Source organism: Lagenorhynchus albirostris, chromosome 3, assembly GCF_949774975.1.
Source record: "Lagenorhynchus albirostris chromosome 3, mLagAlb1.1, whole genome shotgun sequence".
Lineage (NCBI taxonomy): Eukaryota > Metazoa > Chordata > Mammalia > Artiodactyla > Delphinidae > Lagenorhynchus > Lagenorhynchus albirostris.
Window position 1 is genome coordinate 8,821,489 of NC_083097.1, and position 15,844 is coordinate 8,837,332.

Here is a 15,844-nt window from a genome sequence, read left to right on the forward strand (position 1 = left end):
ACTCAGTTCTAACTGAGACTCTAGTCTCAGTTCTTTGGGACATAAGTCCACCATCTTCTTGGTTCCTAGCCTTCCGAATAAAGTCACTATTCCTTGCCCCAACGACTTGTCTCCCGCTTTACTGGCCTGTTGTGCAGCAAGCAGTATAGCTTGGACTCAGTGAAAGAGATGGGCCCAAGGTGGGTCCACCTCGATTTTGTGGCACCTGATGGCACTGGAGGTTTGGAGAGTATGACAATGACATCCCTGCCTAATCTGTTTACCATCTTTCACTGCTTCCATTTTCAATCTTCCCTAACTATACCTGGGTCTCAGGTGGCTTGTACCCTCGGCGAGCTCCACTCTGCTTCTCCAATTCCTTCTTCTGGAATCTGGTATAACTGGAGGTATTTGGAGCAGAGGAAGACCACAGCTCTCTCTTCAGGACAGTTAAACTGGAGGAACCATGTGCTTGTGTTCTAAAGAACAACAGTAACCCCAGTACTAACATCTGTAAAGCTTATTATGTGCTGGGTACTGTTTTAAGCATTTTACATAAATTAGCTCATTTACGCCTCATTAATAAAACTATGAAGAAGGTGCTATTACTATTCCCATCCTTACAGACAGAGAAACTGAAGCACAAACAGTAGCTGAAAGACTATCCTACTTGCCAAGGGAAGTTCATTGCTTCCTTAGGTAGTGTGTTAATAATATCCCCCTAACAAGGCTGATCTTGAAGAACAGTGTTTATTTCTAGTGGGCTTGTTGGGGATTGGTAGCTACTGGGCACATTCTTCATCCTCAGTGTTATTTTGGGGTTAAAACGAGCAGCAGTAGGTCCAAGGGACACACAGAGTGAGCGTCCCCGCCATCACTGATCTGGCCGTGGGGAGTTGGGGGTAAACAATGATATGAGTAATGGTTAAGCTTCCAAGCCAAAGAGAAATGCCTGAACCATGAGTAGTACTAGAAACAGTCCTGAATTCCAGATTCCCAGAAGATCTGGAGCTGGGAGACGCCCTCCTCACACCACAGAGTGGGGTGGAAGCAGGAATTCCATTCTCAGCGGGGGGCTAGAGGAGGGTGGGCTCTATCCCAGAGGGTTCCTAGGAGGCCTTCTGTAGGGGCACAGCCTCCAGCTGCAGGGATAAAAGGAATTTCTGGGGTGGGGAGAGAGCTGGGGCTCTGGGTTTATCCTTCCTTTCACAAACCTTTACTGAGTGCTAATCATAAGGATATTAGCTAATATTAATGCAGTGCTCATTCAATGGCACTTTCCATGTTAAACCTTTCCCATGTATTGCTTTTCTCAATCTTCTCTTACAACCTTGTAAGGGAGGTGTTACTACCTGTAGAGAGGGATATGTAGCCCTACAGCGTTTAAATAACTTGCCCAAGCCAAAAAGAGCTGAACTTTTAGAAAAGGTATTGAGGTATAGCATACATTTGGAAAAACCCTAAGTGTATAGATCGATGAATTATCTCAAAGTGAACCCATCTGTGCAGCCACCTCTCAGGATCACAAGTAGGACATGACATTCCAAGGGCCCCAAACACCTCTCTGTACCCTTCCCAGCCACTACCCCCCCTCCTCCCCAAAGGTAAACACTATCCACCTTTCATACAGCAGAGCTTAGTTTTGCCTGATTTTAAGCTTCCTATAAATGGAATCATGTGGCATGTGCTCTCTTTTGTGTTTGCCTCCTTTTGGCCAGCATCAGGTCGGTGACATTCACCCATGTTGTTGAGAGCAGCAGAGTTTACCCATGTTCACTGCAGTATAGTGCTCCACTGTGTGAATACGCCACAACGAATGTATCCAGTCTCCTGTTGGTGAACATTTGTTTTCTTCTAGTCCTTGTTGTTTTGTTTCTCGCCTCAGTCTCCTCCTTCCTCCTCTTTCCCGTGATGAGGGAAGCTACCATGAAGAGCCCAGTCTCTGTCTTATTGGAAATATATACACATTTGTGCTGGGTACGTGACCAGGAGTGGAATTACTGAGTCACAGGGTTGATGCTAAGTAGGATTTTGAACACTGATGTGCCAAATCTCAACGTAACAACCATTCCATATGCCCCCATGTGCAATGGACAGTACCAGGCTGGGGATATGGACCTAAAACCCCAGACAGGCGTCCTGAGCAGACATCTGATGTGGCAGGGGACACAGAGAGAGGGGTGGGGAAAACAAGCAATGCTAGGGGAGGTCTGGAAGTCAGGAGGAGGACTGAGGCTCTGGCTTGGGTTTCTGGGCAGGTGGTGGTGTCACTAAACATAAGAAGGGCAGAAGGAGAGCCAATTTGTGGGAGAAGAAGATGAGTTCAGTCTGGCCCAGGAAGACTCCTAAGACGCCTAAGGGACCTCCAGGAGGTGCCACCCAGAGTACATCAGGCTCTGTGTGTTTGTAAAGCTTACCCCAGGAGCCCTGTGTATGGGGGAAAGCCAGGCAGAAGGTGAGATTGCCCGGGGAAGATGGGCACGGAGCGAAGAGCTTTGTGGACCACTGACGCTGGAGAGTCAGGGTGCCTGGTAAGACCAAGCCGGGGAGAAAGTGGTGAGTGTCTAGAGCGGCAAGAACCAAGAACGCACACAGACTTGTTGAGGGGTTCGAAGACTGGCCCCCACTCAGTGTGCAGACCACACCCACATTGTCAGGTCCCCTGATGGGTGCGGTACTCAACAGCCTCGGTGATGTTCCAGCAGGGGGGTGGTAGGCGTGACCCCAGGGAAGGGATTCTCTTGTTGTGGGTAGTGGAAAGTCAAGGGTAAGTTCTGGAGGCAGAGTCTGATATGAGAAGAATTTAGGCGAGACCTTGTAGAATTAACCTGCAACAGGGAAAGAAGAAAGAGCAGGAACGAGGGTGTGGTGCTGAGTGATCGAAGAAGGGGTTGGAGGGTTCTGGGATGTGGCAATGCCTAGCAACAAGGTCAAGTGAGGCACGAAGAGTCGGGTTAGAGGCGGGGTGGGAAATGAGGCCACCAGAGGGTCCGCAGCTAGAACAGAACAAAGGCAGTCTCTCCCAGATTCGCAGAAAATGAATTCCACTCGATGTGTAGAATTCCACCATCTCAGTGTCAAGGGTCATTTACACAACATTTTAACTCTACTCTCTAGCGTCTGATTCTGCTGAGGGGCAAGTGTTCACAGATGACCCCACGGCAGAACTAGTGGAAGTAAATGTTACTAGGAGTATTTGCAAGGGGGTGATCCCACTTCATTTGAGAACTCTGAGACCCGAGCACACATTGGCTGCGGCGAGGGACGCGTTTTGATTCTCTGTTGTGTGGGTACAGCCCCACTTCCTGCTGCCAAGAGGGATCCCAGGTCGTGTGGTGGGGTTCAGTGGATGCTTCATCAACAGGGTCCCAGTGAGCACACCTGAAGTCTGGAGAGTCAGAGACATAAAGACAGGAGGTGGGGCAGGGGCACTGATAGGATGCCCAGAGCAAAGAGCCCGAGGCGGACTGGTGTGGGACAAACAGAAACGAAGTTCAGTTCGAGAAATTTGGGAGATTTTAGGGAAAACATTTTTAAACATAGACTGGGGACTTCCCTGGTGGTCCAGTGGTTAGGAGTCCGCGCTTTCACTGCAGGGGGCATGGGTTCAATCCCCGGTGGGGGAACTAAGATCCCACAAGCTGCACGGTGGAGCCAAAAATAAAAATAAATTAAAAAATAGACTGATATAGTTCAGACATCTTCAAAGGCTAGAATACCTGAGATTCTCCAGATGGAGAGCAATTTGGTTTCATTCCTCTGACAATCTAGCGAAGGGCAATCTGGGTCCAAGAACTGGGACTCAGAGAGAGTGGAGATTGACATGATGAGCAGTGAAAAATCATCCACAATAGAGAGCAAGAGAAGCATTAAGTCAAAACTGCTGTGATCTCTGTCCTCTACGGTGCGTGTGTTCCTGCCAGTTCAGCGCCAAAGCTCTTCTGGTTGAGACTGGAGGGTTTGGGGCAGGGAGTGCGGGGACAACCGGAGCCCGTCAGCCTACAAGACACAAAGGAGCCAGGTTCCCTTTAGCGCCCCCAGCACCCAGACACACTCACGGTAAGGCTCCACTGAGGTTGAAGTGAGATGAAGTATTGACTTCTTTACATTATTCTGGGTCTAATGCCTGCACGTTCAATCAACTGGCAAGGCAGCCTCTGTCTGTCTACCCTGCCTCTGGTTAGGGTCACAAAGACTCTGGTCAGGCTGCTCCCCTCGAGACAAGTGTCCACTGGGCTCCACTATTGGAATCCAAGACAGTCTGAGAGAGATTTGCCATGGTGTCCTTCTTCAGTAGTGCTTGGAGCACCTGGCCCTCCTCCCCGACCCCAGCGGGCCCCTGCTCCCCGGGGCCCTCAGACCCCCCAGGCCCCGCTGCCACCGCCAGGATACCTGCATCCCCCCGGCAAAGCCAGCAGGACTCCGGGCAGCCATCTACCTCCAGACCAACCTGGAGCTCTGTGCCTCGACCTACCCGTGCCTTGACGACCTTGACCCGGTGATGTTGCTTTGAAGAACTTTGCAAAGTCTTTTCTTCACTGATCTCGTGAGGAGAGTGAGAAACCGATGAAGTTGCAGAACCAACGAGGTGGCCGAATCTTCCTTGAGGAGATCAAGAAACCGGGCCGTGACACCTGGGAGAACAAGCTGAATCTGCCGGAGTGTGCATTTTACATGGAAAAGAGCATGGATCTGTTATTACCAGAACCGCACAAACTGGCCACTGACAAGATGACCCCCATTTGGGTGACTTCATTGAGACTCATGACCTGAATGAGCAGGCGAAATCCATCAAAGAACTGGGCGACCACATAACGAACTCGTGCAAGATGGGGGTCCCAACTCTGGCCGGCAGACTGTCACTTTGACACGCGCACCCTGGGAGACAGTGACGACAAGAGCTAAGCCTCGGGCTGGCTTCCAGAGCCACGGGGGTGACGTCCTGGGCACCAAGGAAGTACATGCATGTTGGGTTACCCTTATCTTTTCTAGAAGTTGCACCGAAACATCTTCTTAAGTTCCTTTCTTATACCGTTCCTTCCAATAAAGTAATTTGGTACCTCCCCCTGCCAAAAAAATAATAAATTTGAGAACTTTATTAAGGTCCTTCTCTCTCTGTGACATTGTTCAGCCCTTCCAGTGTGAGTCATCGACAGCCCCAGCGGTTGGTAGCTGTCAGGGGACCCTGGCTGCCTATGTCGTGAGCACACGGGCAGGTACAGGCATCTCATCGTCGGGAGCAAGTGCAAGCTTGCAGAGCAGGGCCGTGCTGAGACGTGTTCTGTTCCACCCATTCCATCAATGCTTACTTAAGAAATTCTGTCAAGGAGAATGTTTGTGAGGGGTGGGAGGGGAAGAGAGAGGTCTGTGCTAACAGAGAAGAAACCAGAAACCAGAGACCAGGTCTCAAAGGGGAGCTGATCCCTTAAGCAGCCTTGCAGGCTGGTAAGGGGGACTCAGAAGCCAACTGCTGCTGCGGGGAATGTGGGCGTGAGTCACCAGCAGGGAGGATTCTGTGGAGGAATCTGTGGTACAATGTGCAAATTGAGATGCTGGTTGTGCATCTGCTTCCTCCAGAAACCAGGTGACTGAATAACTGCAGATTAGGAGAGGGAAGAACAGAATTGGGGGATTTTTATTGTCGTAAACTGGGGATATTTCTGGTCCAAGAATAAAATGCCAAAATGTTCTGGTGAATTCTCGAGACAATCTATACCATGGGACCAGAGGCAATCGTAGTCAACTGTAAAAATGTGTCCAAAAAAAGTCATAACTGTGGGCTCACCACAGTTAATGTGGTAAGAGGTGGGTGTAGATCCCACAGTCTTTGTACCCGGGGTTGTTTGTCTTTGGAATTGATGAGCTAATGTCTTCCGGGTTGGGTAGGATACTCCAGGTTGGGCAGGGTGAGTGAGTTGCTTTAGGTTTAGGATCTCAAGAAAGCTGGGAGTGCTCAGCCATCTCTTTTATTTACTCAATCAGGAACGTTTCCTGAGCATCGTCTGGGCCACGTGCTGCTTTAGGATACAGCTGGACAGGTCTCTGTTCTTGAGATTCACAATCTGGTTCACACCCCTTGAGCCTTGCCCCTCTGCAGTCCCACATGGGCAAAACTCCCACCTCCTTCCCATTCCTGGAGCCTCAGGAAGGACAGGGGTTTTGGAATATGGTGTGAGGGAGGCTTCTCACTTCCCAGCTTTGGACTGGAGAGCTGGGCGACTACCGTGCGAGCAGCCAGCGTGAGTCCAAGCGACGGCGTCTGTGTCTGCTGTAGATGGTCACTGTTCAGGCAGAGTATGGGGCTCGTGCTGATGTCAGATTTGGGTGAGGCTGGCAATGTCCATTGAATTTAAAAGAAAAGAAGCCCCTGCAGGACCCTTGGGAAAGGAGAGGAGGGGCAGAAGCACATGACAGTGATTCAAATAGTAACAGGGAGAACAGAGACGGGAGACGTCTTTACTTTATACACTCAGAGTGTTGGGGGTGGAGGCGCAGAGTGTTTCCAAAAAGCACATACTACTTTTGCAATTTGCAAAGAAACATTATATATATATATATATTTTAATGAGTAAATAAAAGATGGAAAGTGGAGCTTGTTGAAGGAGATCTTTCTTGCAGAAGGTTTGGCTGGGACGGTGAGGCAGGTGGGACTGAGGTGGGTGGAGAAGGGCTGGGGGAAGAAGCAGAGTCTGGTTTAAGATGCAGAGCTGAGCGGGGTTGTGGATTGCAGAGGACGGTTGCCACAGGATGACATGAGGACCGTCGGGGGTTGGTTGGTGGTAGTATCCAGAATCCCCAGGGAGGAAGGCTCCAGGTTTAGCTGTAGGGTAGAGGTCTTTTCCACCGGAAACTGAGAAGTGACAAAGGTCAGGGACGCAGATAAATCTCAGCTGGGAGAGGGGGGTCTGGGGCGCTCCATCTGGAAGAGATTGCTCCCGTTTCTCTGTAGAGCAGGAGGTGAGAGCTTTGGAGGAGGATCGTGGCTTAGGCTTGGGGGAAGTCGGGGAAGATCTGAGGCCACCGTGGGGACTGAAGGAAGGATAGGGTGGCGGGTCCAGCACCCTGGGGAGTCCAAATTGCTGGAGCCGGGATTGGGGCGGGGCGAGGACAAGGCTCAAGCTCCTGGAGCAGGTAGGACAGGGATCACAGGACCCTCCCCGAGGGGAGGGACATGCAGACAGGAGACAGGGATGCATGGGGACCCCACTACCTGCATGGCTCACTCCCCCACTTCCTTTAAGTCTTAGTTTCAAAGCCCCTTCCTCAGCGGGACCTTCTCTAGCCCCCTTCACTAAAACTCTAACCCCAGGATCCTTCCCATTCTCTGTCCCTACTTTATCTTTGTTTCTTGGCAGGTAATACTATTTCACATGCAGTGCATTTCATGTATTTGTATTCCCAATAGAATGGAAGCCCTCCAAGGGCAGGGGTTATGGATTGAAATGTGTACCCCTAAAATTCATATGTTGAAGTCCTAATCCCCCAGAACCTCAGAATATGACCTTACTTAAAAATATTGTTGTGGCAGATGTAATTAGTTAAGATGAGGTCATTAGGATGGGCCCTAATCCAGTATGACTGGTGTCCTAAAAAAAAGGGGAGATTTGGATACAGAGACACACACAGATGGAGGTAGACATGGGCTGATGCTTCTACAAGCCAAAGAAAGTCAAAGATATCCAGCAAATCAACAGAAGACAGGGGAAAGAGCATGGACCAGATCCTCGCAGCCTCAGAATAAACTAACCCTGCTGACACCTTGATCTCAGGCCTCCAGCCTCCTGAACTGTGAGGGAACACATTCCGAGTGTTTAAGCCACCCACTTTGTGATGTTTTGTTACAACAGTACTAGTAAACTAATATGGCAGGGAATTAATTTTTACTTCATTTTTAAAATATTTGCCCAGTGATCCTCTCATCATGCACGGCACGTTCAGCCCCAATTCTCTCTGCCCTTAGCTTTGACCCCCTGAGAACATTCTGGCGTGAAATCCAGCCAAGAGAATTAGGCCAAGAATAGGTGGAAGCCAACCTGAATGATTCATCATAGTCATTTTAAAATTCTGATTTAGTCTTTGCTTTGATTACTGAATTTAGGCTCAGTTAGGGAGAGCGATGGGGCCTGAAAGCCCTGCCCTAAGGACACGTGGGTCCAGGCTCAGAGCCGTGCGTGTCGCCCCATCCGTCCTGTTTCACAAGATGCCCCTCTAGAAGCAGGACCACCAGCACTGGGTGAGACCCGAGTCTCCTTAGCGTGTGCCCCCAGCAGTCTGATTGGTGGTTACACATGGCAAGATATTAATCTGGCTTTATAGGGGACCGCTGATGGTCAGAAGCTGGTGCAGAATGCAGACATCCCCAGGGTCCTATGTCTTCCTACCTTTGATAATGTTTTCTTTTTCTTTTGTTTGTTTTTAATTCCTGAAGATCCAAAGACTTAGACATGCAAGTGGCTAAAGAAAATTCAGTTTCCTGATCTGTGTTTGATCTTGGCTAAACTCAGAAGGACCTGACAGACAGCTGGGCCCTGGTTTAGGATGCCATATCTTCTCTTTCATTTAATAGAGATCTACTGAGCATGAATCAAGATGCTGAGATGCCCTCTTAGATGCTGGAGATTAAATAAATTAATAATAAACAACAAGGTCCTGCTGTAGAGCACAGGGAGCTATATTCAATAGCCTGTGATAAACCATAATGGAAAAGAAAATGAAAAATAATGTATATATATATATATGTATATATATATGTATGACTGAATCACTTTGTAGTACAGTAGAAATTAACACAACACTGCAAATCAACTATACCTCAATTAAAAAAAAAAAAACCCAAAACCAATAAGACCTGGTCCTTGAATTTGGTGAATTCTCAGTTTATGAGAAGGAAAATAGTTTTGCAAAAATTTTTGGGAAACAGGGTAATAGGGACTATTATAGGTGCATGAACAAAGGGGCGGTGATGGGGAAAAAGAGTGTTTGCCCTGTACCAGGGTGGGAGGCCAGGGTGGGTCGTGGAGAAGCCTTCTGTTCAGTAGGTCCTTTAATAGCTTTTCACATCACATATGACTTCCTAAATTGGCCTTAAAAATCCAACCACTTTTATCCAGATGAGGATCCAAGGCCTTTTGTCCTTGGAGTAAACATGGCTTCCCTACTGATACCCTTTTATCGCTAACTCCCATCAAGAACAGGAAAAAGGCAGAAGAACTGCCAGTTAGGTGCACACACGCATATACTTCTTCCAAATATTTAACCACAAAGGCAGAAATCCTTCCTAAAAGAAAATGAAGTTCTTAAATGTTTACGCCAATCCAGATTACAATGGCAGGGATCTCGCAGCTGTCCACTGAATCGAGTTAGCACCGAAGACCTGCTAATCTCTTTAACAGGGAGACCCAGAAATACACAGGAGACTTTTTCTTGTATTTTTAAGTAGGTCAGAAGGGTAATCTGGCCCAGCCATTCTGTAGATGGACTTCAGGGCGCTTTTAATTTACTTCTATTTACTACAAAAAACTCAAGGAAATTTGCAAAAATTCCCAACCAAAAAAGTTTGGTTTGCTTAAATTGTTTTTTTAAAAAAGAGTGACTAAGAAAAGTCCCATCCCCCATGCACTTCTACTTCTCACGTGGGCAGGGGGAGAGCTGGAGGAGCCTGCTGCCAACTTCAGGAGGCGATGAGCTTCTCTGAAGTCCATCCTTGAAGATGATTTATGAGAGGAAGGTGAGAGCAAGAAAGTAGAGTGTCTCAGCCTTCAAGTGCAGGGTCTCCCCAAGCCCCCATTTTCTTCCTTGACACCAACCCCAGGCACTGGGCTAGTTTTCTTTGCTTTTAACTGCAGCCATCACTCAGTCCAGACCCCAAGCCTGCCTGGGGTGCCCTCGTCCACAGCCACTGAAACCAAGCAGGACCCTGTGGGGTTCCTGCATACGGAATTCTTTCTGTCCCCCATTTTCTCATTTATAGGGAATGGACCCCAACCTCCGTGACCTTCCGTGAGTTCCAAAGGGCAGACTCAACAGGTGCTAATCAAGGGAAGAGAAGCCAAGAAACCAACTGAGGCTACATGAAAAGAACCAGAGAAGCTCATCAAGAAGATTACCTGAGACCAGGTAATTAGAGGAGTGCAGGCCCTGCACACACCTTAATCTTATCAGCAACCCCACCCTTGAACCTTTGCTATAAAACTCCTCAACAAATCCTTCACATAGTTTTTCGGGGCAGGAGCCCGCTCTATCCTCCTTTGCCTGACAAAGCTATTCTTTTGTACTTCACCCAAAATTCTGTCTCTGAGATCTGATTCGGCACCGGTGCACAGAGGCCCAGCTTTCAGCATCACCACCCAAAGCAAGAAACAGGCCTTTTCATTTTGGCAAGCTACATTGCCACTCACCAGGGTTAACAAAATGGATAGATATGCCCAGTGCTTTCTTCTTGATTTGCAGGCAATCTCCCTATATTCCAGCCATCAACCACTTGTAACAGGTGGCACAATGAATATTTTTCCTACAGTTAATTTTTTCCCCCATTTGGAGTTTTTTGTTGTTTTGTTTATTTTTATTTTTTTTAATTGAAGTACAGTTGATTTACAGTATTGTGTTAGCTTCAGGTGTACAGCAAAGTGATTCAGTTATACATACATATATATCTATTCTTTTTCAGATTCTTTTCCCTCATAGGTTATTACAAAATATTGAGCAGAGTTCCCTGTGCTATACAGTAGGTCCTTGTTGGTTATCTATTTTATATATAGTAGTGTGTATATGTCAGTCCCAAACTCCTCTTTTATCCCTCACCCCTGTTGTTGATTCAAATATGCTTTATTTATTTATTTTTGCAGAATTAAAGTGCTTTTAGTTGCTGTTATGGAAACCAGCTCTGGAAGCTTAAAGAACAACAAAGGAAATTATTAGATGTGTATTATCTCATGAGATCTGCTTTAATTTGGTTGTGTCTACACCACCCCCAGCCCATGAATTTCCACTGGAATTTGGTGGTTTCTAGAACAGTGGGAGACAAGCAGGTTCTGAAACCAAGCAGGACCCTGTGAGGTTCCCAGGCACAAATCCTTTCTGTGCCCCCCGTTTCTTGTTTGTAGGAAATAGGCTTCATTCAGCCTCCTTGACCTTCCCTGAGTCCCAAAGGGCAGGTTCGGACAGTTGCTAATTAGGGAAGGGAGGGGATGCAGAAACAAAGGAGGAGCGGTCAAGAAAAAACAGTGCAGCTTTGGAGCAGGGTCCTAGGAACTCCTCAAGGAACATATGTAGCAACACCTCTGAGTTTTTCTGCAGAACAAGGCCCTCACCCAGGCGCAGGATGGCAACTTCAGGCTGAGTGCAAGATTCCTGGATAACTGCTCTGTTACCTCACCACCAGCTGATCAGAGAACGTCACATACCCTTCAGCCCTCACCCCAAATTTTGCCTATACAAACTTTTCCCCCCAAACCATCAGGCAGTTCAGGTTTTTGGAGTACGTGCCACCCGTTCTCCTTGCTTGGCCCTGCCGTAAACCTCTCTCTGCTCCGAACTCTGACATTTCGGTTTACTTGGCCTCACTCTGTGCTGGGCACATGAACTTTGTTCAGTAACAATTTTCTTTTCATTTGAGATTTCCCATCTAAGATCATGGTATGGCTCTCCATTGACTCATGTCTCTTTCCTTGAGAACAGTTTTTATACATCTCTTGAATTTTTTTCCCAGTAGTCTAGACTTTGGGTTACCATTTTGAACACAGCAGTTAAGAAAATATTGAAGTTTAAGATGCTCAAGCCACCTGATGTGGGAAGTTCTCTCAAGAAAATACCAAGTAAGGATGCATTTGGATGTGTTGACTGAAATAAAAACACACAACATAAAAGTTGCAAGTGAAGTTTTATTCGGGGATCTTACTGAGGACTACAGTCTGGGAAACAGCCTCTCAGATAGCTCCAAGGTACTGCTTTGAAAGAGGTAAGGGGGGAGACTGAATATATACGAATTTTTTGCTGGAAAAGAAAATGGAGTCGAACATCAAAAGATCACTGCTAATCACAAAGAACAGCCTCCTAAAATTAATGATTTTAGTGCTTTTCTCTGTATGGGAAGGTGCAAGAATCTGGGATCATTGAAATTTTTCTTTAGATGTGTATTTTAACTATCTAGGGGCAGGTGTCCAAAGAACAGAATGCTTCCTCCTCCCCCCCCCCCCCCCCCCCGCATCCTGAATTTCCCTGTCAGTGGGTGACTGCAGTGGCTTATGACTTGATTTTTGTAGAACTGGAATGGCAAGCAACATTTTTTTTCTTTACAGATACGGTAAGAAAATGCTGGGAACGTCCTAAATATCAAGACTAGGAAATTGGTCAAATACACACTGGTATACCCAGTAATAGTCAAAATTTAGAACTATTATGGCTGCAACTCAGCAGTGGAGGAGACGGAATTGGAAGACAGTTCTGTCTGATATCACAATCTGCTCTTTATCCCCAGCTACACCGCCTTGCAAAAGAAAAAATAAAAAGCATTACTCATTCACCTCACGTGAGCTACTTCTCTGGCAAATAGAGCAACACATTTGGAGAAGCAGCTCCTGCAGAGCAGTTTATATGATAAGTCGAATGGATACTTTAAATTTAATAATAATGAAAGTTAACAGTCATTTGTGTGCTAAATTCCAGACAATGTGAAGTGTTTAAAATCACTCTGCCATTGGATCCAGGGGTGGGGTGTTATTTGGTGAGCAGTGGGGAGGGTTTGAGTTTGCTCCACCGTTAGGTCCCCCATCCTGCCCCCCCAGCACTTTGCCTTCTAAACATATTTGCGGGAGGAGGCCATTACAGGTGCATTTGGTTTTCAAGCTTTAAATACACTGCTTGTAATTTTGAAAGATCTTCCTGGTGTTACAGTTAGGTGGCCTCTTTGAGAACTATAAAGTAGTGAATCTTTTTTTTAATGGCTCAAAGACAAATTATTCAACTAAATCAATAAGTTGCTTAATTGCCATACATATACAACACTTAAAAATCATAAATTAAAATAGTTCATTGAAATTGAACAGTTCTGGATAAAATACAGTTTTGCACAATGCTACTCATTTAAGAGTTATTCTAAAAAAAGAGTTATCCTGAGTGTGTTGGCAGTTTTGATAAGCTACCTTCACCTTCTTATGTAGATTTTGTACATATAATATGCAACGTTGACTTTACAAAAAAATCTAAATGCCTAATTTTATGTTCTTTTACAACACTGAGACTCTCTTGTCTTTGTGGTAAAAGGGGTGCATTTAAAAAAATTTATTTATTTATTTATTTTTGGCTGCATTGTGTCTTCGTTGCTGCGCACGGGCTTTCTCTAGTTGCGGCGAGCGGGGGCTTCTCTTTGTTGTGGTGCACGGGCTTCTCATTGCAGTGGCTTCTCATTGTGGCGCACACGCGGGCTTCAGTAGTTGTGGCATGCGGGCTCAGTAGTTGTGGCTCATAGGTTCTAGAGCGCAGGCTCAGTAGCTGTGGCACAAGGGCTTAGTTGCTCCGCGGCATGTGGGGTCTTCCCGGACCAGGGATGAACCCATGTCCTCTGCATTGGCAGGCGGATTCTCAACCACTGTGCCACCAGGGAAGCCCCAAGGGGTGCATTTTTGAAAGAGAAAATAATCAGTTTAGATTTGGAGTCCGATCACTCACAAATGACGAGTCCTTATTTGGAGCAGGCTGTTTCAGAAGTTTACCTTTAAAGGCTAAACCATTTAGTGCTATTTGCACCCAAATTTCTGAGGAAGGAAAGGAGGAAGTGGTGAACTCTAAAGATAGAGCTTGAATTTTGTTGCTAAGTGACCAGGGATGAGGACCTAGGGGCTGCCCACTCCAGAAGAGGGTGCCCTGTGCTCCACTCCAGGACTGCAGCCAGGAAGGCCACTGCCCCAACTCCGCCAGGACACTGTCACAGGCCACTGGGGTTCTTTCTTTAATACCACATGGTACCCTGCACTGGCTGGGGGAAAAAGAGGGCCAGCAAACCCAACCCACCTTGGGGGTGAGGGGGTGTTGGTCACTTCAACTCATAAATCCCCTGACTTCATTTAACAGGCCTCTGGAAACACCAAAACAGCCATCAACTTTGAAAGGGGGAAATTCCAAGTGGGAATGTACGTAAATACGGCTAGTTACAAGAAAAGGTAAAAAGCAAACAACGATCTGGGGTATTTTGGGCTTCGGAGAGAAAGCCCCGGACTACAGAAGGAGGCCAGTGCACGCAAGTTCACTTCTGGCTCAGGGCTCGCTCAGGCGTCCAACTGTCTTCACGAGAAGTTGCTGTCCTCCGGCCGCGGCCCTCCCTGCCTCAGGAAGCCACGTTAGCCGGTCCCGAGGACACTGGAGGCCGGCGCGATCACCACCGCAGTTGCGGCCCAGCGCAGGGTAACGCCAGGGGCTCAAGATCAAGCGGCCTTCGGCAGGCAGTTCAAACTTCACTCTGGCCTCCACCGCCCACCCCGGGTATTTCTGACCGCGTTCCCCACTGTGGCCCTCAGCTTGCCCCCCCGGGGCCTGGGGTCTTCTAGTTTGTCCCCAGTGCCTGCGGCGGCCCGGTTTGGTTCACCTTTGCACCCCGAGGGCCTCTCACCCGCTGGTACCTGGCAGGCACGCTGTTAAGAGCGGTGGAAAGAAAACAAGGGAAGGAGGGAGAGGGGACAGAGAGAAAGAGGTGGTGTTTGCCTTGTGGTCTCCGCATCCGCCCCGGATCTGCGATGCTTTCCGTCAAAGATGCAACACCGCCTACCCAGGCTCGGCGCGCCCTCACACCGCGCCTCCACGCAAAGACTTTCCAACGAGGATTTGGCCCACGGTGCATCCTCCTCCAGGAGGTCAGGGGCTCCCCGCAGCTAATCCTCAACCCCTGCACGGGACCGACGGGGAGAGGCCAAGCGCCGGCCAGGGAGAGTCCGGCGATGGGACCACGGCCGTCGCCTGCGGGCCTGCTGTCTGGGTTTGGCGGCCAGCCGCGAGGTCAGCGCCCCGTCTCGGCTTCACGCAGTTAATCCGTCTCGACTCCGCAGATCCAGGGCACGGTGACATTGGCCAGGGGTGAAGGAGGAGGGAACCCTTCTGGCCTGGAGCCGCCCTTTCCCACCCAAATGTTACCCCCAGAGGCTCCTGGACACCTGCCCAGGGACGCTCTTCTAGGAGTAACCTGAAAGCGACAGCTGGTCCGGGTTCTGAGTGACCTGGGGACTCCGCGAATCCTCCCCCCGCACCCCCCGCCCCGCCCCGGGTTGGGACAACCCCGTGGCAGCACGGAGCTCCCAGTTCAGAGGGGCACCGGGGTGGACACCACCTCCCACGCATCCACTTGTCCTCCGTGCCCAGTGCGCCCCGGGGATGCCCGGGTCTGAAGCCGGGAGTGAAGTTGGCCCCGGAGCCCAGACTCCCGGGAAGATGCAAAAACGGGCTCCGAGCCTCGGACGCTGAAAAACTTCCCCCACCCCAGCCCGGAGGCCTGACGCCCTGGGCGGCTCCGGGCCTCGGGGATCTGGGCGTTCCCGACGCCAGGGCAGGCTCAGCCCGCGGCGTCCTCCGACCCCTACCTTCGCCCTCATCCCCGGGGCCGGCGGAGGGGAGAGGCGGGGCCGCCCGCCACAAGGGCGTTCGGCTTCTGTAGTTATTGCTTCTGGTTCTCCCGCGCGTGCCTTTCTCCGCTCCCTGGCAAAGCAGTCGGGTGCGCTGTCCCCGCGGGGCCGAGGAACCGCTGCTTCGCTCTTAACTTTTGGCAGGATCAGGCCTGCGGGCTCGGGACCCGGGGCGCGCGCCTCCTCCTGCGCGGCCGCCCCGCCCCGCCGGGTCCCCGCCCCCGCCCCCCCCCCCCCCCACCCCGCGCCAGCCGGCCGCG

At 49.2% G+C, this 15,844-nt stretch overlaps 1 long non-coding RNA gene across 2 annotated transcripts; it reads right to left on the bottom strand.

Annotated features, from left to right (window-relative positions):
• Nucleotides 1-11,840: 11,840 nt before the first annotated feature.
• Nucleotides 11,841-15,784, bottom strand: LOC132518813 (uncharacterized). Of its 2 annotated transcripts, none has more exons than XR_009539968.1 (2): nt 15,543-15,784; nt 11,841-14,603 (listed from the first exon to the last, which is right to left on the bottom strand). It is a non-coding gene; the product is annotated as an uncharacterized LOC132518813 (long non-coding RNA). The 2 variants fall into 2 exon arrangements; XR_009539967.1 differs by having other exon boundaries at nt 14,738-15,784.
• Between the last annotated feature and the right edge of the window lie 60 nt (nt 15,785-15,844).